This window comes from Ovis canadensis, chromosome 16 (assembly GCF_042477335.2).
Source record: "Ovis canadensis isolate MfBH-ARS-UI-01 breed Bighorn chromosome 16, ARS-UI_OviCan_v2, whole genome shotgun sequence".
Classification (NCBI taxonomy): Eukaryota; Metazoa; Chordata; class Mammalia; order Artiodactyla; family Bovidae; genus Ovis; species Ovis canadensis.
The window spans coordinates 73,919,332-73,943,562 of NC_091260.1; the positions used below are offsets into that span (position 1 = coordinate 73,919,332).

Below are 24,231 nucleotides of genomic sequence, written 5' to 3' on the forward strand. Positions count from 1 at the left end.
AATGAAACTGTCACTTACATCTGGCAAAGCTATAGTTTATTTTATGAATATTTTTAAAGTTAGCATATTTCAGTATAGTCACAATATTTTTTGTCTGCTAATTTATGGGAAAAAATCTATTCTTTTCTCAATTCTAACACTTAAATCCCAAAACTATATCTATATTTTGATCATGGTGTCAAAACAAAGTGTTAGAAAATAATCTGATGTGTGCATTCCCACAACGTGATTAAAACAATAATTGTATACCTGTGGTGGATTCATGTTGATGTATGGCAAAACCAATACAATATTGTAGAGTAATTAACTTCCAATTAAAATAAATAAATTTATGTTAAAAAATAAAATAAAATACATACGAGACTTGGGTTTTTTGCCCCAGGGAGTCTTTCTCTCTTTCCTTCCTGTATGAACTTCAATGAGTTGCTTTTCTTTGCGTGCAATGCTTTCAATACGGCTATATTAAAATCTTACCCCTCTGAGTGTCATTACATATTAAAAGAATTTTTAAGAAAGAATTTTGTTACCTCTTATTCCCAACATTTGAAGCCAATTTTAGTAAACTTTTATTGTTCTGGTTTCCAGTCTTTGGGGGGTTAAGGGGGAGTCTCTTTTTTAATTAATTTTATTGGAGTATAGTTGCTTTACAATGCTGTATTAGTTTCTGCAGCACAGCAAAATAAATCCACTATATGTATACATATATTCCCTCTTTTTTGGACTTCTTTCCCATTTAGGTCACCACAGAGCACTGAGTAGAATTCCCTGAGCTAGACAATAGGTTCTCATTTGTTTCCTATTTTATACATAGTATCATTAGTGTTCGAAGAAGGAGATGACACCCCACTCCAGTACTCTTGCCTGGAAAATCCCGTGGAGGGAGAAGCCTGGTAGGCTGCAATCCATGGGTTCAAGCAGACTCAGACACGACTGAGCGACTTCACTTTTACTTTCCACTTTCATGCATTGGAGAAGGAAATGACAACCCACTCCAGTGTTATTGCCTGCAGAATCCCAGGGACGGGGGAGCCTAGTGGGCTGCCGTCTATGGGGTCACACAGAGTCGGATAGGACTGAAGCGACTTAGCAGCAGCAGTAGCAGCAGCATCAACAGTGTTTATACGTTGGTCCTAATTGCCCATTTCCTCCCTCTCCCCCCTTTACCCCTTAGTATCCATACATTTTTTCACTTCATCCATTGCTCTATGTCTGCTTTGTAAATAATAGCATCTGCATCATTTTTCTAGATTCTACAGATATGTGCTAATATACTATATATATTTTTTCTTTTCTGACTTACTTCACAGTATATGACAGTCACTAGGTCTTTCCATGTCTCTAAGAATGATCCAATTTCATCCCTTGCTATGACTGAGTAATGTTCCATTGTATACATGTACCACAGCTTCTTTATACATTTTTCTGCTGATGGACATTTAGGTTGCTCCCTAAACATCCTGGCTATTGTAAATAGTGCTGTCATGAATACTGGAGTGTATGTGTCTTCTGAATTATGATTTTCTCTGGGAATATGCCCAGCAGTGGGATAGCTGGGCCATATAGTATTTCTATTTTTAGCTTTTTAAGGAACCTCCATATTGTTCTCCACAGTGGCTGTACCAATTTACATTCCCACCAATGGTGCAGGACAGTTACCTTTTCTCCAAGTATGTGTCTCTTAAACTGTCTGTTTATATCATACTATCTAAACTTGTATAAATTTGCCCCCAAAGAGAGGCCTTTATTTAGCATATAGAAATCTTGATCACTTATATCATGAAAACTACTGTTTAATTAGAAAAATAATTTGAAATATGTATGAAAACTCTTGATCTGTTAAGCAGGCTTGCAAAAAAACTGTATAAACACTCATTTGTCTTAGTGGTTTCCCCTGTATTGCCTACTCTCGCAAAACATTTTGTTCTCTCCTAATGGCTTCTTACTTTCTACCAGACTTTCCCTTTTCCTACAATATAAATGTAATTACTTGTAAAATAGGTGCTTTTTCAATGCAATAAAATCTCATATCTTTAGAACATTCTTCCCCAGAGCAGGTCTTGAAGCCATGGCATGGTGGAAATGCCTGCAAAAAGGAAGAGGGTGGAGAAGATGGTGGAGAAGCCAATGAAGGGAGTGCTTTCTGCAAAAGACAGTCATAGAATACAGGATTGATTTTGTTGACACCTCCCAAGCAATTTACAATTTTTTTTTTTCAGAATTTTCCTTGTGATATACAGGGAAACTGGGGAATTTATCCATATGCCTAAAGGTTGACCCGGCTTCTGGGGTCGCTCAGGAGTAAAGAACCCACCTGCCAATGAAGAAGATGTGCGTTCTATTCCTGGGTTGGGAAGACCCCAACAACGTCAATCCACTCCAGTATTCTTGTCTTGAAAATTCCTTGGAAAAAGAAGCCAGGCAGGCTACAGTCTGTGGGGTCACAAAGAGTCGGACACAGCCAAGCACGCACTTCCATCACAACAGTCGGCCCTGAATGTCTCAGCTATCCTGCATTTCAGGGTCACACTTATGTGTTATTGGAAAAGACTTTAAAAGGCCTTGAAGTAAAAAGTTGTAAGACTTATAGTCTAGGCATGAGATGAGATGCTGTCAACACAGGCTAATCTTGCATGAAATTGTCCATTATGGCAACAGCTGAACTCAGAGGAGTCCTGACATGATGGGATATATAACATTGATCTCATCCATGCCATGACATCTCTACCAAGTAATTATATTATTATGCATCTGTTTGTAACAGAAATTATCTTAATCCTGAGAGGGAAAATAAAAAGCACTCTGTGGAAAGTGTAGTGAAGTTGCAAAGAGAGATAGGCTGTTACTCACAGATCATCTAACTTTGTGAAATACTGATTACTGTCCTACAAGTTCTGCCAACACCCTAACTCCAGGACATTGTTTTATGGGATCATCTATTTTTCAATGTATGTGTATGCATTTAGTCTCCCAGAAAAAAAAAATGGCGGCAATTTCGATCCATTAAAAATTTATGATTTGGGAGAATGGCATTGAAACATGTATAATATCATAAACGAAATGAATTGCCAGTCCAGGTTCGATGCAGGATACTGGATGCTTGGGGCTGGTGCACTGGGACAACCCAGAGGGATGGTACAGGGAGGGAGGAGGGAGGGGGGTTTAGGATGGGGAACACGTGTATACCTGTGGTGGATTCATGTCGATGTATGGCAAAGCGAATACAATATTGTAAAGTAATTAACCTCCAATTAAAATAAATGAATTTACATTTTTAAAAAATTTATGATGACATTATGGGAAATCTATGCTTGATAAACATAGGGACTGAAAGGTGACAGTGAATTTTGAATTTATATTTGTTGCTATCTGTAAAGTTATCAATGAATATTTTACCCTGGGTAAAGCAGATCCCATGGCATACATTACCTTCTGCTATATTTTAGGGAGTCCAAACTGAGACAGCACAGACAAGGAAAGAAGGAGCAAGACAAAAAAGGATAAAAAGTAATACAAGGAGCCATCACTTGGCATTAACCACTAAGGACTGCTCAATCTTGCAGAATCTTCTTCTAACAAGCCATGTAAATTACTGTCAGTGTAGCCTGCTGAGGGGAGGAAGAAAGAAAAATATATTCACCAGTTCTTGTATTTATTTAGATTTTGCCCTGTGAGGCATGAGAGACCTGTCAGTCCTGTGGCTTCTGCTGTGTCAGGGTTCACAACAAGGCACTAGTTTGGGAGGTAAATTGTGTAGGGGTGATGATGAGGTGGATACTCTTTGTGTTATGATACCTAAGTTTGCCCAGAGTTAATAAAATTTTGCCCAAGTAGGGAGCTATTCCAAACTGATAATAAATTCCAAGCTTTGTTTCCTAGCATGGTGCTACTCTCTCCCTCTACTCTCCCGAGTCTTCCTCTTCCTCTCCACCCCATCCCAGCTATTTTAAGAATAATTATCTTATTTACAAAGCAGAAATAGAGACACAGACCTAGAGAACAAACATGGATACCAAGGGGGGATGGGATGAATTGGAAGCTTGGGATTGACATACACACACTATTGTTACTATGCATAAAATAGACAATCAATGAAAACCTGGCCTAAAACTCAATGATCAAAAAATGAAGATTATGGCATCTGATCCTATCACTTCATGGTAAATAGATGGGGAAACAATGGAAACAGTGAAAGAGTTTATTTTCTTGGGTCCAAAATTACTGCAGATGGTGACTGCAGTCATGAATTTAAAAGATGCTTTCTCCTTAGAAGAAAAGTTATGTTCAACTTAGACAACATATTAAAAAGCAGAGACATTACTTTGCCAACAAAGGTCCATATAGTCAAAGCTATGGTTTTTCTAGTAGTCATTTATGGATGTGAGAGTTGGACCATAAAGAAGGCTGAGCACTGAAGAATTGATGCTTTTGAACTGTGGTGTTGGAGAAGACTCTTGAGAATCCCTTGAACTGCAAGGAGATCCAACCAGTCCATCCTAAAGGATATCAGTCCTGAAAATTCATTGGAAGGACTGATGCTGAAGCTGAAGCTCCAATAATTTGGCCACCTGATGTGAAATATGGACTCAATAGGAAAAGCCCTGATGCTGGGAAAGATTGAAGGCAGGAGGAAAAGGAGACAACAGAGGACGAGATGGTTGGATGGCATCATTGACTCAATGGAAATGAGTTTGAGCAAGCTCTGGGGGATGATGAAGGACAGGAAAGCCTGGCATGCTGCAGTCTATGGAGTCACAAAGAGTTGGACACAACTGATCATCAACAACAACAACTGTATAGTACAGGACACTCTACCCAGTGATCTGTGGTGATGTAAACAGGAAGGAAATTTTTTTTAAAAAAGGTATATATGTATACATATAGCTGATTCATTTTGCTGTACAGCAGAAACTTCAACTTCACCACGACAAGCCAGGGAAGCCTGGTGTGCTGCAGTTCATGGGGTCACCAAGATTTGGACATGACTTGATGACTAAACAAGAACAACAACAACAGAAGCCAATGCAACATCGCAAAACAACTCTTTGTGACCCCAGGGACTGTAGCCCACAAGGCTTCTCTGTCCATGGAATTTTCCAAGCAGGAACACTGGAGTGATGTGACATTTCCTATTCCAGGGGATCTTCCTGACCCAGGGGTCAAACCTGTGTCTCCTGCATTGGCAGGCAAATTCTTATCAACTACACCACCTAGGGAAACAAAAAGTAACTATACTTCAATAACAATTTTAAAAAATAAATGGTAGAATCTAGATGTTCTGATTACAAGGAGTTCTGAAAGTCATACATCTATTTGCTCAAATAATACTTTATTTAGATTTCCATTGATCACTCCATTTAAAATTGCAATCTCAAATTTATTTACCAATCCCTATGCCCTTTCTTCCCCCACCCCCCTTTTTTTTTCTGCACAGGGTTGATTATCTTTTAATATTCTAAGTATTTACCTAATCATTTTTGTTTTTGTTTTAAAATTTTAAACTCTTTAATTCTTACATGCGTTCCCAAACATGAACCCCCCTCCCATACCTAATCATTTTTGAATTTTGTCTATCACTCTGGAATGTAAGATACGTAGGGAGGAATTCTTGTTTTTCTTCTCTGAAGTAGACCTGTATCTAGAGAGGTGCCTGGCACATTGTCATCATTCATTTCTAAAATACTAAGAATGCTTGAATGAATATTTTGCCTAACTATTTAATCATTTTCTGTTCTGAAACAGACTGGGTAAAATATCTAGATACACTTTGAATGAATGTATTGGAGTTATTATTCACACTAACTGTCTTTATTTTTTATTATTTTTTTTTTTGCTATTATTAATTCCTGGGTTTATTTGTATCTTTTCCAGAAAACATACAAGTTAGGAAAAGAATTTAAAAATGCACACATCAACAACTTAGAGAAAATTTAGGTTTCCCTTCTTTAAATGTAAGTAGAATAGAGCTTTCAATTGTATTTCCCTCCTGTTTCCTTACATGAGAATCACAAAAAAGCAAGTATTCAAGATACTGATTGATTTTATTTATTTATTCTTTTTAATGGCCAGTATTTTGTCATAACTTTTATTTTTTTTTTAGTTTTTTATTTTTTAAATTTTAAAATCTTTAATTCTTACATGCGTTCCCAAACATGAACCCCCCTCCCACCTCCCTCCCCACAACATCTCTCTGGGTCATCCCCATGCACCAGCCCCAAGCATGCTGCACCCTGCTTCAGACATAGACTGGCGATTAAATTCTTACATGATAGTATACATGTTAGAATGCCATTCTCCCAAATCATCCCACCCTCTCCCTCTCCCTCTGAGTCCAAAAGTCCGTTATACACATCTGTGTCTTTTTTCCTGTCTTGCATACAGGGTCGTCATTGCTATCTTCCTAAATTCCATATATATGTGTTAGTATACTGTATTGGTGTTTTTCTTTCTGGCTTACTTCACTCTGTATAATTGGCTCCAGTTTCATCCATCTCATCAGAACTGATTCAAATGAATTCTTTTTAACGGCTGAGTAATACTCCATTGTGTATATGTACCACAGCTTTCTTATCCATTCATCTGCTGATGGACATCTAGGTTGTTTCCATGTCCTGGCTATTATAAACAGTGCTGTGATGAACATTGGGGTACATGTGTCTCTTTCAATTCTGGTTTCCTCGGTGTGTATGCCCAGAAGTGGGATTACTGGGTCATAAGGTAGTTCTATTTGCAATTTTTTAAGGGATCTCCACACTGTTCTCCATAGTGGCTGTACTAGTTTGCATTCCCACCAACAGTGTAGGAGGGTTCCCTTTTCTCCACACCCTCTCCAGCATTTATTGCTTGCAGATTTTTGGATCGCAGCCATTCTGACTGGTGTGAAGTGGTACCTCATTGTGGTTTTGATTTGCATTTCTCTGATAATGAGTGATGTTGAGCATCTTTTCATGTGTTTGTTAGCCATCCGTATGTCTTCTTTGGAGAAATGTCTATTTAGTTCTTTGGCCTATTTTTTGATTGGGTCATTTATTTTTCTGGAATTGAGCTGCATAAGTTGCTTGTATATTTTTGAGATTAGTTGTTTGTCAGTTGCTTCATTTGCTATTATTTTCTCCGATTCAGAAGGCTGTCTTTTCACCTTGCTTATATTTTCCTTTGTTGTGCAGAAGCTTTTAATTTTAATTAAATCCCATTTGTTTATTTTTGCTTTTATTTCCAGAATTCTGGGAGGTGGATCATAGAGGATCCTGTTGTGATTTATTTCTGAGAGTGTTTTGCCTATGTTCTCCTCTCGGAGTTTTATAGTTTCTGATCTTACATTTAGATCTTTAATCCATTTTGAGTTTATTTTTGTGTGCGGTGTTAGAAAGTGACCTAGTTTCATTCTTTTACAAGTGGTTAACCAGTTTTCCCAGGACCACTTGTTAAAGAGATTGTCTTTACTCCATTGTATATTCTTGCCTCCTTTGTCAAAGATAAGGTGTCCATATGTGTGTGGATTTATCTCTGGGCTTTCTATTTTGTTCCATTGATCTATATGTCTGTCTTTGTGCCAGTAGCATACTGTCTTGATGACTGTGGCTTTGTAGTAGTAGAGCCTGAAGTCAGGCAAGTTGATTCCTCCCGTTCCATTCTTCTTTCTCAAGATTGCTTTGGCTATTCGAGGTTTTTTGTATTTCCATACAAATCTTGAAATTATTTGTTCTAGTTCTGTGAAAAATACCGCTGGTAGCTTAATAGGGATTGCATTGAATTTGTAAATTGCTTTGGGTAGTATACTCATTTTCACTATATTGATTCTTCTGATCCATGAACATGGTATATTTCTCCATCTATTAGTGTCCTCTTTGATTTCTTTCATCAGTGTTTTATAGTTTTCTATATATAGGTCTTTAGTTTCTTTAGGTAGATATATTCCTAAGTATTTTATTCTTTTCGTTACAATGGTGAATGGAATTGTACCTTAATTTCTTTTTCTACTTTCTCATTATTCGTGTATAGGAATGCAAGGGATTTCTGTGTGTTGATTTTATATCCTGCAACTTTACTATATTCATTGATGAGCTCTAGTAATTTTCTGGTGGAGTCTTTAGGGTTTTCCATGTAGAGGATCATGTCATCTGCAAACAGTGAGAGTTTTACTTCTTCTTTTCCAATTTGGATTCCTTTTATTTCTTTTTCTGCTCTGATTGCTGTGGCCAAAACTTCCAGAACTATGTTGAATAGTAGCAGTGAAAGTGGACACCCTTGTCTTTTTCCTGACTTTAGGGGAAATGCTTTCAGTTTTTCACCATTGAGGATAATGTTTGCTGTGGGTTTGTCATATATAGCTTTTATTATGTTGAGGTATGTTCCTTCTATTCCTGCTTTCTGGAGAGTTTTTACCATAAATGGATGTTGAATTTTGTCAAAGGCCTTCTCTGCATCTATTGAGATAATCATATGGTTTTTATTTTTCAATTTGTTAATGTGGTGAATTACATTGATTGATTTGCGGATATTGAAGAATCCTTGCATCCCTGGGATAAAGCCCCCTTGGTCATGGTGTATGATCTTTTTAATGTGTTGTTGGATTCTGATTGCTAGAATTTTGCTGAGGATTTTTGCATCTATGTTCATCAGTGATATTGGCCTATAGTTTTCTTTTTTTATGACATCTTTGTCAGGTTTTGGTATTAGGGTGATGGTGGCCTCATAGAATGAGTTTGGAAATTTACCTTCCTCTGCAATTTTCTGGAAGAGTTTGAGGAGGATAGGTGTTAGCTCTTCTCGAAATTTTTGGTAGAATTCAGCTGTGAAGCCGTCTGGACCTGGGCTTTTGTTTGCTGGAAGATTTCTGATTACAGTTTCAATTTCCGTGCTTGTGATGGGTCTGTTAAGATTTTCTATCTCTTCCTGGTTCAGTTTTGGAAAATTGTACTTTTCTAAGAATTTGTCCAATTCTTCCACGTTGTCCATTTTATTGGCATACAACTGCTGATAGTAGTCTCTTATGATCCTCTGTATTTCTGTGTTGTCTGTTGTGATCTCTCCATTTTCATTTCTAATTTTATTGATTTTATTTTTCTCCCTTTGCTTCTTGATGAGTCTGGCTAATGGTTTGTCAATTTTATTTATCCTTTCAAAGAACCAGCTTTTGGCATTGTTGATTTTTGCTATGGTCTCTTTTGTTTCTTTTGCATTTATTTCTGCCCTAATTTTTAAGATTTCTTTCCTTCTACTAACTCTGGGGTTCTCCAACTCTTCCTTTTCTAGTTGCTTTAGTTGTAGAGTTAGGCTATTTATTTGACTTTTTTCTTGTTTCTTGAGGTATGCCTGTATTGCTATGAACTTTCCTCTTAGCACTGCTTTTATAGTGTCCCACAGGTTTTGGGTTGTTGTGTTTTCATTTTCATTAGTTTCTATGCATATTTTGATTTCTTTTTTGATTTATTCTGTGATTTGTTGGTTATTCAGAAGTGTGTTGTTCAACCTCCATATGTTGGAATTTTTAATAGTTTTTCTCCTGTAATTGAGATCTAATCTTAATGCATTATGGTCAGAAAAGATGCTTGGAATTATTTCGATTTTTTTGAATTTATCAAGTTTAGATTTATGGCCCAGGATGTGATCTATCCTGGAGAAGGTTCCATGAGCACTTGAAAAAAAGGTGAAATTGATTGTTTTGGGGTGAAATGTCCTATAGATATCAATTAGGTCTAACTGATCTAATGTATCATTTAAAGTTTGCATTTCTTTGTTAATTTTCTGTTTAGTTGATCTGTCCATAGGTGTGAGTGGGGTATTAAAGTCTCCCACTATTATTGTGTTATTGTTGATTTCCCCTTTCATACTTGTTAGCATTTCTCTTACATACTGCGGTGCTCCTATATTGGGTGCATATATATTTATAATTGTTATATCTTCTTCTTGGATTGTTCCTTTGATCATTATGTAGTGGCCTTCTTTGTCTCTTTTCACAGCCTTTGTTTTAAAGTCTGTTTTATCGGATATGAGTATTGCCACTCCTGCTTTCTTTTGGTCTCTATTTGCGTGGTATATCTTTTTCCAGCCCTTCACTTTCAGTCTGTATGTGTCCCTTGTTTTGAGGTGGGTCTCTTGTAAGCAGCATATAGAGGGGTCTTGTTTTTGTATCCATTCGGCCAGTCTTTGTCTTTTGGTTGGGGCGTTCAACCCATTTACGTTTAAGGTAATTATTGATAAGTATGATCCCATTACCATTTACTTTGTTGTTTTGGGTTCGGGTTTATACACCCTTTTCGTGTTTCCTGTCTAGAGAATATCCTTTAGAGTTTGTTGGAGAGCTGGTTTGGTGGTGCTGAATTCTCTCAGCTTTTGCTTGTCTGTAAAGCTTTTGATTTCTCCTTCGTATTTGAATGAGATCCTTGCTGGGTACAGTAATCTGGGCTGTAGGTTATTGTCTTTCATCACTTTAAGTATGTCTTGCCATTCCCTCCTGGCCTGAAGAGTTTCTATTGAGAGATCAGCTGTTATCCTTATGGGAATCCCCTTGTGTGTTATTTGTTATTTTTCCCTTGCTGCCTTTAATATTTGTTCTTTGTGTTTGATCTTTGTTAATTTGATTAATATGTGTGTTGGGGTGTTTTGCCTTGGGTTTATCCTATTTGGAACTCTCTGTGTTTCTTGGACTTGGGTGGTTATTTCCTTCCCCATTTTAGGGAAGTTTTCAACTATTATCTCCTCAAGGATTTTCTCATGATCTTTCTTTCTGTCTTCTTCTGGGACTCCTATAATTCGAATGTTGGGGCGTTTCATATTGTCCTGGAGGTCTCTGAGATTGTCCTCATTTCTTTTAATTCATTTTTCTTGTTTCCTCTCTGATTCATTTATTTCTACCATACTATCTTCTATTTCACTAATCCTATCTTCTGCCTCCGTTATTCTGCTATTTGTTGCCTCCAGAGTGTTTCTGATCTCATTTATTGCGTTATTCAATATATTTTGACTCTTTTTTATTTCTTCTAGGTCCTTGTTAAACCTTTCTTGCATCTTCTCAATCCTTGTCTCTAGGCTGTTTCTCTGTGATTCCATTTTGATTTCAAGATTTTGGATTATTTTCACTATCAATATTCAGAATTCCTTCTCCGGTACATTCCCTACTTCTTCCTCTTTTGTTTGGTTTGGTGGGCAACTCTCCTGTTCCTTTACCTGCTGAGTATTCCTCTGTCTCTTTATCTTGGTTATATTGCTGCGTTTGGGGTGGCCTTTTTATATTCTGGTAATTTGTGGAGTTCTCTTTATTATGGAGCTTCCTCACTTTGGGTGGGGTTCTATCAGTGGCTTGTCAAGGTTTCCTGGTTAGGGAGGCTTGTGTTGGAGTTTTGGTGGGTGGAGCTGGGTTTCTTCTCTCTGGAGTGCAGTGGAGTGACCCATAATGGGTTATGAGACATCAAAGGTTTGGGGATAATTTTGAGCTGCCTGTATTTTGAAGCTCAGGGGAGTGTTCCTGTGTTGCTGGAGAATTTGCTTGGTATGTCTTGTTTTGGAACTTGTTGGCCCTTGGGTGGAGCTTGGTTTCGGTGTAGGTATGAAGGCATTTGATGAGCTCCTATTGCTTAACGTTCCCTGAATTCAAGAATTCTCTAATGTTTTCAGGCTTTGGATTTAAGCCTCCTGCTTCTGGTTTTCAGTTTTATTTTTACAGTAGCCTCTAGACTTCTCCATCTATACAGCACCGATGATAAAACATCTAGGTTAAAGATGAAAAGTTTCTCCACATTGAAGGACACTCAGAGAGGTTCACTGAGTTACAAGGAGAAGAGAAAATGCAGGGGGTAGGTAGAGGTAACTGGAATGAGATGCGGTGAGATCAAAAGAGAAGAGAGCAAGCTAGCCAGTAGTCACTTCCTTATGTGCGCTCTATAGTCTGGACTGCTCAGAGGTATTTACAGAGTTATACGGGGAAGAGGAGATGGAGGAAGTAGACAGAGGTGACCAGGAGGATCAGAGAGAGGAATGAGTAGGAGAGAGACAAATCCTGCCAGTAACCAGTTCCTTAGGTGTTCTCCACCGTCTGGAACACACAGAGATTCACAGAGTTGGATAGAGAAGAGATAGGGGAGAAAAGAGACGGAGGCCACCTGGTGGAGAAAAAGGAGAGTCCAGAGGAGGAGAGAGTGGTCAAGCCAGTAATCTCGCTCTCAGGTAAACTTGGGTAGTGATTTTTGGGTTTTTAAATGTACAAAATTGACAACAAAAACTTAAGAGCAAAGATTAAAAATCTAGAGTAGAGGTTGGATTTTCAAAGATACAATATTAAAGAAAAGCAGAAGGAAAAAGGAAGAAAGAAAAAAAAAGAATTATTAAAAACAAACAAACAAACAAACCAAAAAAAACACACCAACAACCATCCAAGGACTATATATGGTGTTTGCCTTAAAAAAAAAAAAAAAAAGTCTTTTTTTTTAAATAGTAATAATAGGTTATAGAAATAAAAATTGGAGGAGAAATAGAAGACTTAACAATTTTAAAAAAGTAAGAAAAAACAAAAGAAAACCAAAAACCAAAAAAGCAAAAAAACAAAAAAACAAAAAAAAAAGGAATGATTTTAAAAATAGTAAAAATATTTCTGGCCCTTCTCTGGTGTTATGGGCCGTGTGGGATCACTTCCAAGGTGGTTCCCTCTGTTTAACTTCTTCTGTTTGCTGGTTTTTTAGGCTCACTAGTTCAGTCGCGCTGTGGGGAGGGGGGATGCTGCAAACAAATAGCACTGTCGTGTGCACACAGTATTTCAGCCCTGCTTAACCTGTCCTTTCTAGCGGCGCACAAACCACTCCAGCTCTATGATGCTCAGCCGGGAACTGTCTGGGGCCGGCCCTAGGCTGCGTGCACTTCCCCGGTCCAAGCCACTCAGGTTCGGCGCTCAGGCAGCCCTCAGAGGCACAAATTCGGATGGGACTGCGCTTTGTGCCCTTCCCAGGTCCGAGTAGCTCAGGAGTTTGGCGAGCACTATCGCCGCGGCTTGTCACCTTTTCTGCTGCTGCTGCTCAGCTTTCTGGGTGGACCGCTGGTGCACCCCGTGAGGCAGATTGTGACTGTCCAGCACCCCCAGAAGTCTTAGCAAAGGAGCCTGCTTGCAGTTAGGTAAGTAAAGTTTCTCCGGGTCTGCAATTGCCCCTTTCCAGTCCTTAAGGCTCTGGCTGCCTGTCCCTGGCAGGCGATGGTCTGCAGCCGGCTTTTTCCGTTCCGTCCTTTGTTCTGTGCTCGGTCCTGGCGGTGTCTTATGTTCGAGCTTTTCGCGTGGTAGCTATCCCACAGTCTGGGTTGCTAGCCCAAGTTAGATCGTTCTGGTTGCGCGTGGGGCGTTCCTGCCCGATTCTTACAAAGCACTGCAGCCCGCGCCTCCCGCGCGTCCCTGCCCTGCCCCCACTTCCCAATGGCTGATGCAGGCGTCTGTGCTGCTTTTTCTCTGGGGGAGTTACTGGTGGGCTTGTAATCTGTTGGTTTTAATTATTTATCTATTTTTCCTTCCTGTTATGTTGCCCTCTGTGTTTCCAAGGCTCGCCACAGACTCGGCAGGGAGAGTGTTTCCTGGTGTTTGGAAACCTCTCTTCTTAAAATTCCCTTCCCGGGACGGAGCTCCCTCCCCACCTCCTTTGTCTCCTTTTTCGTCTTTTATATTTTTTCCTACCTGTTTTTGAAGACAATGGTCTGCTTTTCTGGTTGCCTGATGTCCTCTGCCAGCCTACAGAAGTTGTTTTGTGGAGTTTGCTCGGCGTTGAAATGTTCTTTTGAGGAATATGTGAGGGAGAAAGTGGTCTTCCCGTCCTATTCCTCCGCCATCTTTCCCTACCCCTCTGTCTTTATTTTTAAAAATGTAGCTTTTGCATTTCATCTTATATTTATCTCTTCTTTGGTTCTTTACCTGCAGTTCTACTGAAATGGACATTTTTCACTGGTATAGTTTTTAACTTTGAGTAGATGAATGCTTTTACTTCCTGAAACCTTGGGTTTGTCAAACTCATCTTCATTTTGTGTTACACAGTGGATGGCATGCCAACTGGCCATAGAATTGTTGAGTTATATTCATTTCTTTTTCATACATTGTAGAGATTTCTCTGCTGTCATCTGTCATCTAAAATTGCTGAGAAATCGAAGATCATCTGATTTTCTCTCTAAAATGACCTCCTGTTTCTTTTCCCTAGATGTTTGCAGGTTTTCTTCTTTAAACTTGAAGATCAGTGAGTTTTCCAAAAAATGTCTTAGTCCTTTTTATCTTTGTTAACGCTGTCTTTTGTTTTGTTTTGTTTTAAGTCACTGGCATACAGTGAGCGTTTTGAACTGCCTATTCATTTTTTCTTTTATTTTAGGAGATATTTTTCTATTTATTCTGGCTATTTCTTGTATCATTTTCCTGGTCTATACATACATTTTCAAATACATCTATTATGTGCACTTTATATCTTCAGTACGTCTATCCAGAAAACTAATCTTCTTGAAAGTCATTTTTATCTATTTACTATTTTTCCCTACTCTTTGTTAGTCTAACCTCTGTCTTCATAGCTGTTCTGGTTGCTGCTTTGTCTAAAGAATACATTTTGCAGGATTTCACTTTCCCCTGTAAGTAATATGGACTGCAAGGAGATCCAACCAGTCCATTCTGAAGGAGATCAGTCTTGGGTGTTCTTTGGAAGGAATGATGCTAAAGCTGAAACTCCAGTACTTTGGCCACCTCATGCAAAGAGTTTACTCACTGGAAAAGACTCTGATTCTGGGAGGGATTGAGGGCAGGAGGAGAAGGGGACGACAGAGGATGAGATGGCTGGATGGCATTACCGACTCTCTGGATGTGAGTTTGAGTGAACTCCTGGAGTTGGTGATGCACAGGGAGGCCTGGTGTGCTGCAATTAATGGGGTCGTAAAGAGTTGGACATAACTGAGCAACTGAACTGAACTGTAAGTAATATTAAATTCCTCAATCTTATTGCCACCTCCCTACTTTGTTTTCTCTATTTTAACAAGTATTGCCTCAACATATTCTAAATGTCATTTTATGTTATGCTTATATTTTTTTGAATATCTGCAATTTTTCAGAACTTTGTACCATAAAATGTACTCTCCTCTTTGGACTTCCCTGGTGGTTCAAAAGATAAAGCATCTGCCTACAACGTGGGAGACCTAGGTTTAATTCCTGGGTCAGGAAGATTCCCTGGAGAAGGAAGTGGCAACCCACTCCATTACCCTTGCCTGGAAAATCCCATGGGCTGAGGAGCCTGGTAGGCTACAGTCTATGGGGTCGCGAAGAGTCGACACAGACTGAACGACTTCACTTTCTTTATAGAGCAAATTTTTAAAGCCTCTTACAGTAATTTTTTCTCGTGATAATAAAGTATTTTTCACCTATCTGTTCCCATAATTACTAATATTCATCAGCCACTTCTATCTGTAACTCCCCCACTTCTTTCTTTCTCCCACTCACGATTACATAATCATTGGCTGAAGTTTTTATGTTATTGAAAGGTACATATTTTAGTTTCAGGTTTTTTGTTGACTGGTGGCCGTGAGGCTTTGTTTGGGGAAATTCCAAGGAAAACAATAAATGACACCACTCTTCCTTACCCATTGACTAAAGAAATTATAAAATAATATAAAGAATGGCAGAAGAAGGATAACCTTTATTTTTAATAGAAGTTGATTTGAAGCACATGACTCAGTATGGGAAACAAATGGATATGCTACCTGAACCTCAAAATTATGCAGAATCCCATGCATATTCTTAGACATGCCTGACTTCTTCTCATCATGAGACTGCAATTGCCATAATACCTGAGCTGCTTGCCCCTCCAAGTGTGGTGTTTTCTCCTAAGAGGAAGAAGGACAAAACAGCAACATCTAATTTTTCTTTCCTTTTTGGTTTTCCAATCAGATAAGAAAATTTATTAGACTTAAACTAGGGTAGAGTGAATAAAAGAGCCAGAAGGGAGATGCATGTTTATATCAATTTTCTGCACACAGAAATAACCATATGGATTTGGGAATGCTTCCCTCCCACCACCAACATCTACACCCCCCACCCCGGCCCCCCACAGCAGTAGCGGGCAGGTCAATCTAGGAACTTTTTTCACACAATTCCACTCTTAGGTCATTGAACAATCTGAGAAGCCTGGTGGGCTACAGTCCATGGTTGCAAAGAATCTTACATGAATGAGGGACTGAGCACACACAGCACATAGCAAATGTGGTTACTGGTGTATATAAAAATATCAAAATATTTTAGGAAAGAGAAAAAGAGAAAGGAGGAAGCAGGAAGGGAGGGAGAGAAGGAACATTCTCAACCTTACTGATCAATAGGGAAACATATGTCAAAAGAACAATGAAATATCACTTCACACTTGTCTGTAATCAAAAAGACAAGAGGAAACAAGTGCTGGTTGGAATGTAAAGAAAAGAGAACACTTGTACATTGGTGATGGGGATGTAAATATGTGCAGCCACTATTGGAAACAGCATGAAGATTCCTTGGGAAATTAAAAATAGAACAATTATATAATCCTGCAATCCCATTTGTGCATATTTTTCCAAAGGACATGAAATTGCTATCTCAGAAAGATAGTTGTATCCCTCTGTTCACAGCAACATTCTTCATTATAGCCAAGATACAAAAACAAACTGTCTCTCAATGGGTGAATGAATAAAGAAAATGTGGTTTATGTATACATGGAGTACTATTGGCCTTGAAAAAGGAGAAATCTTGTTATTTGTGACAATGCAGATGAAATTGCAGGGCCTTATGCTAAGTGAAACGTGAGATTGAGAAAAACAATACTACATGCTATCACTTATTTTTGAAACTTAAAAGAAGTATTTAGCCCATATAAACAGAGAGTGGAATGGTGATTGCCATGGGTTGGGGGGTTGGGCTGGGGGAAATGAGAGAGGTTGGTAACAAAGTACAAAATTTCAGTAATAATAAAGTCTGTGGTCTAATATATTAATAGGTCATAGTGAATATAGTTGAAAATAATGCATTAAATACTTAAATATGCCGGAAAGTAGAACTGAAATATTCTCATTCCCCTCAAAAAAATGTAAATAAGTGAGATGGTAGATATTTAAATTACTTAGTGGGAAAAAATCCACATCATGCTCTTTAACTATAATTTTGTCAGTTTTACCTCAATAAAACTGAAGACGATCCAGATAATTTATGTAAATGCTCCCCTTTCAAGATGGTAGAGCTTAACACCCTACTCCTTAATGGGAGCTGCACATAGTGACTTTCTTCTAAAGAGTCCAGGAAGAAAAGAGGAAAAGATAATAACTATTATTTGTTTATTTTTCTCCAGGACCACTTCCATATCCATCAGCTCCTCCTCTAAATTTTCTTTCTGGTCCAGGCTCCAAAATTTTTAGCCCACCAAAATAATCCCCAAAACCAAAGTGGTCTCTTCTTCTACTTTAAGAATGTTGGACTTCCTGCATTTCCTGTCTCAACAAAGCCTTTTGACTTCTACATAATGACCATTGATGGTATGGTATTTCTGCAACACAATCTTATCCACAAGATTATGATCATTAAGACTAACAAATCCAAAGCCTCTTTTTTTTTTATTTCCCAGACTCCCTGTCAGTAATTTTCTCAATGGCATCGATTTTTCTATATTTTCCATATTTCTCAAATTCATGCTTAAGATTATGCTCCATGGTGTCTTCTGTAATTCTACCAGTGAAGAGCTTCTTCACAGTGACAAGAGACCCCTGGTTTTCAGAGTCCTCTCTTGCAACAGCATGTCTGGGGTCAACCACTCTCCCGCCAGTGGAATGAGGTCTGGCAGCAGCCGCCTCAGCCATGGAGGAGAAAGTTACAAAGCTAAACCCTCTTGATTTTTGACTTGCAAGGTCCCTTATGACCACAGTCTATGAGTTCTCCCCATTACTGGGAGCATCCTCAGACTTTCTTCTGTGGTTTCAGAGCTCAAGCCACCAATAAAGTTTATGAATTTGTTTGATTCCTATCTTTTCTCTCTTCAGTGGAACAGATTTTAGTTTTCTCCATTGCAGATTAACTCACTTCAGCCAAAATTCGGCAGCTGAAGTTAAGAGAGACCTCAGGGAATGAACAGAGACTCAACAGGTCCTGCCCTGCAGTGAAAACCTCTGCTGGTCCAGGAATAGCACCTGTGGGAATCTCCCCAGGGGCCTGCTGATGCCACTCCTACCTCTGGAGGCCTTGAATCAGTCTTGAGCACCTTCCAATTTTCCAGAAGGGGCCAGCTTGTAAGACTGGTCAATATGGGATCCTCTATCTGCCAAGAGCTGTCCTCAACCACTCCTGAGACGCAGACAATCTGACTTACTGGAAATTGTCAACAATACTTTATAGTGGAGAATCTTTCAAACACTTCCTCAGTCAGATGGTTTAAGGTCAGCATCAGCAGTCATAAGCCATGTTGATAATTTGTACTCTTGATATAGTTGGATGACAATTTCCCTTTACCTTTTTGCTATGCCTCTCTCCAAACAAATAAACAAATAAACATGATGTAATTATGAGAAACAGTTATCAGATATAACCCAATTGAAAGACATTCTATAAAATGTCTAACCCATGCCAATCAAAACAAGAAATGTTTAAGGAATTGTCAAAAAAACAAGGAGACTAAACGAGGAGACTAAGAATCACTTAATTGTGATGAGGTATTCTGATGGAAGTGCCTGGAAACAGAAAAGAGGCATTAGGGAACAACTGAGAAAATATGAATAAAATAAGTTTGATTAATAATAATGTACCAATAATGGCATATTTATTGTAATAAATGTACTATACACACAGAAGAGTGTGTTATTTGATCTGAATATTTGACAACTCTTGGCATTATATTTGCAATTCTTTTGTAAACCTTAAAATCCTGTTAGATAAAGTGTATTTTTAGAAAATTAGCAGAGAAATATCTTAAAATTTCTCAAATAAGACAATATTGAACTTCCCATTTAGGAAGGTCAAAATTAACATTTACATAGGAGGATATATTACAATTGAGAGAGTTTACCATGCAAGATGCTTTTTCAAAGTACAATTCCAAAAAAAAATATATTGCAACAAAATCAAAAAAAATTGTCAAAATGTGATAAAATGAGAATTGTTTTATGTAAAATATATAATTTTATAGCATGAATTATTTGAAAAGATTAATAAAAATATTTTTGTACAACACAGAAAGAGTAAGATGAGACATACAGTAGAAAAGCTTGACACTGTACCCAGTCCACTCAAATTAATCACACAGACAACTTTTCTGTTTCCTTTGAGGCACTCACTCCACTCTCACAAGTGAGAATCATCTCCCAAGTACAATCAATAATTCTTATTGCTGCTTTGTTTTGTTTTTCTTTCTTTTTATTTTGGTTCTAACTTTCTTTATATCTTAAAAATACTTTGGAATTCAACTGTATATACATCTTCTTTTCTGATTCGCCACCATATATATATATAATCTGCCTCTTTAGACAACCTTTAGTTTCAAAAAGCTCATTTTTGTTGTTTTCTTCATGTTATTTGTATTAAATCTTATGGTAGTGGCATAAATATGAGTTTTAGTTGCTACACATCTACCAGGATTAGCTATTTGACAGGTGTTTTCATTTTCTCCTTAGCTTGGTCTTTCTCAAAGTGTTTACAGGTTTCATAAATGAGTGTCATTTAACTGAGTGACTGGCTTCCCTGGTGGCTCAGATGGTAAAGAATTTGCCTGCAATGCAGGATACCTGGGTTCAATCCCTGGGTTGGGATGATCCCCTGGATAAGAGCACAGGAACCCACTCCAGTATTCTGGCCTGGAGAATTCCATGGACAGAGGAGCCTAGCAGGCTACAGTCCGTGCAATAGCAAAAAGTCAGACACAACGGAGCGACTTCCACTTTTTCACTTAACTGAATGAAAGGATAAATAAACATGGTAAAATGTTTCATGAAAGAATAAAAGTATTTAAAGTAAAGTTAACACCTTATCTCTAAACAAAGATTACCTTGAAATATGGTCTATTATCACAAAGGTGATTGGGAGTTATCTAGTCTTCTTGCCTGGAGAATCCCAGGGACAGCAGAGCCTGGTGGGCTGCCGTCTATGGGGTCACACAGAGTTGGATATGACTGAAGTGACTTAGCAGCTTAGCAGCAGTGTTAAAAATCTGTCAATATACTCAATACATACAGCAAAGTGAAGCTATATTATATTAGGGAAGCCCAGGATGGAGTCAAAATCACTTTCCTGTTTCTATATCAGTATGGCCCACTTTATGCATTGTTTCCACTTTCTCCCCTCTTATTATCCCCTCTATACACATTAGTTAGTTCTATTCTCTGTAATCCACTGAACGTGCTCTTTCAAAGTAGACAGTGACCTCTCTGTCTTGCCAAATCCAGTGGTTACTTTCTGTTACCTGAATATCCAGAAGCTAATCAATTCATTAGTCTAATTCTCCTTCTTGAAATTCCTTTTTTCTTATGCTTCTAAGGAAAGAAAGTTTACCTCTAAAGAAAGAAGGATTACTTTCATAGGCCTGGATTACTTCTTCTTTCATCGGACATCCTTTCTTAGTCTTCTGCTGCTCCTACTGCTGCTGCTAAGTCGCTTCAGTCGTATCTGACTCTGTGCGACCCCATAGATGGCAGCCCACCAGGCTCCCCGTCCCTGGGATTCTCCAGGCAAGAACACTGGAGTGGGTTGCCATTTCCTTCTCCAATGCATGAAAGTGAAAAGTGAAAGTGAAGTCGCTCAGTCGTGTCCAACTCTTCGAGACCCCATGGACTGCAGCCTACCAGGCTCCACCGCCCATGGGATTTTGCAGGCAAGAGTACTGGAGTGGGTTGCCATTGCCTCTCTTAGTCTTCTAGTGGTTTTTCTATTTTTTTTTTCCCCAACATCTCTAGATTTCAGAAGTTTCCAGGGCTTGTGCCTGATCTTCCTTTTCTGTATCTGTGTGTTATATCTGTTCTCATTTAGTGCTAAGGCTTTGGTGCATATCTTCCTTAAAGAACCCAACTCTCAGTCACCAGCTCTGACTCTCTTCTGAAGTCCAAGCACATGAGTCAGAATCCCTTTTTAACTTCCGTGGTGGTTCAGACAGTAAAGTATCTGCCTGCACTCAGGAGACCCAAGTTTGATCCCTGGGTGGGGGAGATTACCTTGAGAAGGGAATGGCTACCCAATGCAGTATCCTTGCCTGGGAAATCCTATGGATAGAGGAACCTGGTGGGTTACAGGTCGCAAAGAGGCAGACACAACTAAGTGACTAACACACACCTACATATCCAGTTGGCATCTCCCCCTGAACACCTCAAAATAAAACAACTGGCTGACCTTCCTTAGCCTTAGCAAAAATAGTTTCTCTTTCAGTGATATAGAAATAGATGGATGGAATTAAATATGTTTTGGAAGTTGAGCTGATTGGATGATTCAATAGATGTGATACTATGGAGTTGCCATATTTGTTGTCATGTTAGTCTCCAAAATTATTCCTCTTTCCATAAGTGCATTTCTATAATGGTTGAACTGTAATATAGATGATAGAGTGGCCTTGTTCAAGAACAGATCTCATTGAGTGATTTGTTTTTTGCTACTGTATAGGTATTTGGTCTTTTTTTTTTTCTAACTTTAATTGAAGAGGAGTGATCAGTATATTTTGTTTCACTGTTCTCTTTGAAAATTGAAAAATCTAAAAATCTATTATCAATAGTTTCTTCAGAATAGCATTGAAACATACATTACCAAATGTAAAACAGATAGCCAGTGGGAGTTAGATTCAGGGCACCTAAAGCGAGTGCTCTGTGACCGCTTGGAGGGATAGGGTGGAGAGGGAGGGGCGTTCAGTAGAGAAGTGACACATGTATGCCTATGGCCAATTCACATTGATGTATAACAAAACCCATCACTGCCGGGGTCCAGCCCCGGTGGATCCAGGGTGATTCGAAGGTGGGGACGGAGTCAGCAGTCTTTGGAAAAATACATATTTAATCACAGATATAGAGAGATTAGAAATGGATAGTGTAGTAGGAAGATTAGTGGAGAAAAGGAGGCTGAACAACTTGGATTACGTGGAATAGCATCATGCTGCAGATGGGAATTCAGCCAGAAAAACGGGAGCAAGAAAGAAGCGACATGGGGGAATCAGTCTTTCCGGAAACTGATCCAATTTCTTTATTTTTGGGTTTGCTTATATACCTTTTGTTACACATAGGGATGAATACAGAGTCACGCGGGAGTCAGCAGTCCTGACCTTTGTCAAAATCTGGTGCTTCACATAAATGTATAAAAAAAAGGTCTTAGGAATATTACATCATCTCCTGGCCATGAGTGAGACCTGCTGACATTTTATTATCCTTTCTTTCTGATAACCAAAAAACTTATTTCTTCCAAGGGTGTTTTTTCTTAAACCAGGCACCATCCTCCAAATAAAGCTACATTCCTATAGGGTGAGGGTATAGTGAGTTACAATCAAGAAAGGAATTTATTTAACCCAAGGTTAACATGATTAGTCTTAAAGGTTAATACTTATTTCTCCTATATGCTTAAAGGTTAATACTTATTTCTCCTATATGTTAGTTATATTCATTATAAGGGTAGGGAACATGGAGATTTAGCAGCAAACATCAGCCCAACAAATGAAAATCCTTTCACCAATGCTCCCCTTAAGATCTATTTAGTCTTAAGATATGATAAAGTTACATTCTTACATAGCAAGGACACAGTGATTTATAACAAAGTACAGTGATCTATTACAAAAGAGAAAATCCATTAACTCAAAAAGTCTAGTATTGCTAACATCAAAAACTACTATATTTCCTTTGCGATATTCCAAATACATTGATTAATAGATTCCCAGGTGCCTAAGGATATGGAGGCCTGGTGGCAATCATTGACTCAACAAGAAGAAAAAGTCCTATGCTAATTAAGACTCTCAAAATACTCCAAAACTCTCTGTGCTGTTTACGGTTGAGAGGTAGTAAACAATCATGTGCCTAGTGGCAGCAGTATGGATAATCCTGTCACACAAGCTAGTCTGTCAGCAGAGAGGTTTGACCTGAAACATCCTTGTCCCACCCAGAGCAGGGAATTAGCAGCAATTATTGACACAACAAATAAAGAACCCTTCACCAATATAATTCCTAACCAACACACTATACTAATAATTTCTAACTCCCCAAAAGAATTTGCCTTTAGTAAGTCTAAAACATCTCATGCCTCTCAGATTTGGAGGCTGTAAACAATCACATTTGGCAGGACAAACCTATACAGGTGGGCTAGATAACCTTCAGAGGAGTCCGTAAGCTGAAACACTCTTGTCACGCCCAAGAATTTTTATTGCCTTGGAGCTGCACGTTTACTCCTTCTCCGAGAGAAACAGTTATGGGGGAGAGCCCCCCGTAAAGTCAGAGGTGTAGGTGAGAGCATAAAACAGACTCTGGTTTTGGGGTAGATGCTCGGGAACAGGGGTTTCCTGAGGCTTGATCACGCCTTTGCGTATGCCAAGCCTCCTTCCTCATGACCTTTGCCCTGGGCGGAGTTCCTCACGCTGGCCCCCGGCAGGTCACCATGTTGTAAAGTAAATATCCTCCAATTAAAATGAATAAATAAAAATTTTAAAAAAGTTTCTCTTCATGCTGAAGCTTATAATTGTCAGTCATAGATGTATGAGTTGCTTACTATGAATTTTAGACCACTTTGGGAAAACTCATGCAAGTATGTGAAGGAAGAAATAAAACGGAATCATCATTAATTCCACATAATTTATTCAGCAGTAACTGAGTAACTTCTGCATGTTTTGTATCAAACTGAGCTACATATGCAGGAGCATAAATATTATTAAAAAATTCTTTAGGAGAGTTTGCTCCCATGAAAATTTCCTTTACTCATTTTGCTGCATTTTGGAGACTGCACAAGTAATTAAACATGAAATAGGAACACTTTCATCCAGATGTGAAGAGCCAGTTTGCAACAAATACAGCCTGTTTGTCAAAGCCTCTTAATGAGGCTTATTCTCTGATAAAGGTATTTTCTGTTCATTAAACCTGGAGATTTAAAGGTCACCATAAAATCAAATACTAGTTGTTCTGTGGTAGCCTGGGACACATTATCTAACATAATTTCTTTTCCATTGTTGTATAAAGAAAAAAATAGAATGTTTGTTCCAATAAAAATGTTATAAAATTCAATGAATGTTTATTGCCTTATGAATATTTGCTGGATAATTTTTGAGTTGTAGCCTTTTAGTGGCT

At 38.5% G+C, this 24,231-nt stretch overlaps 1 pseudogene; it reads right to left on the reverse strand.

The window, feature by feature from the left end:
- Nucleotides 1–17,289: 17,289 nt before the first annotated feature.
- LOC138421731 (heterogeneous nuclear ribonucleoproteins A2/B1 pseudogene) lies at nt 17,290–20,537 on the reverse strand (annotated as a pseudogene).
- Nucleotides 20,538–24,231: the final 3,694 nt, after the last annotated feature.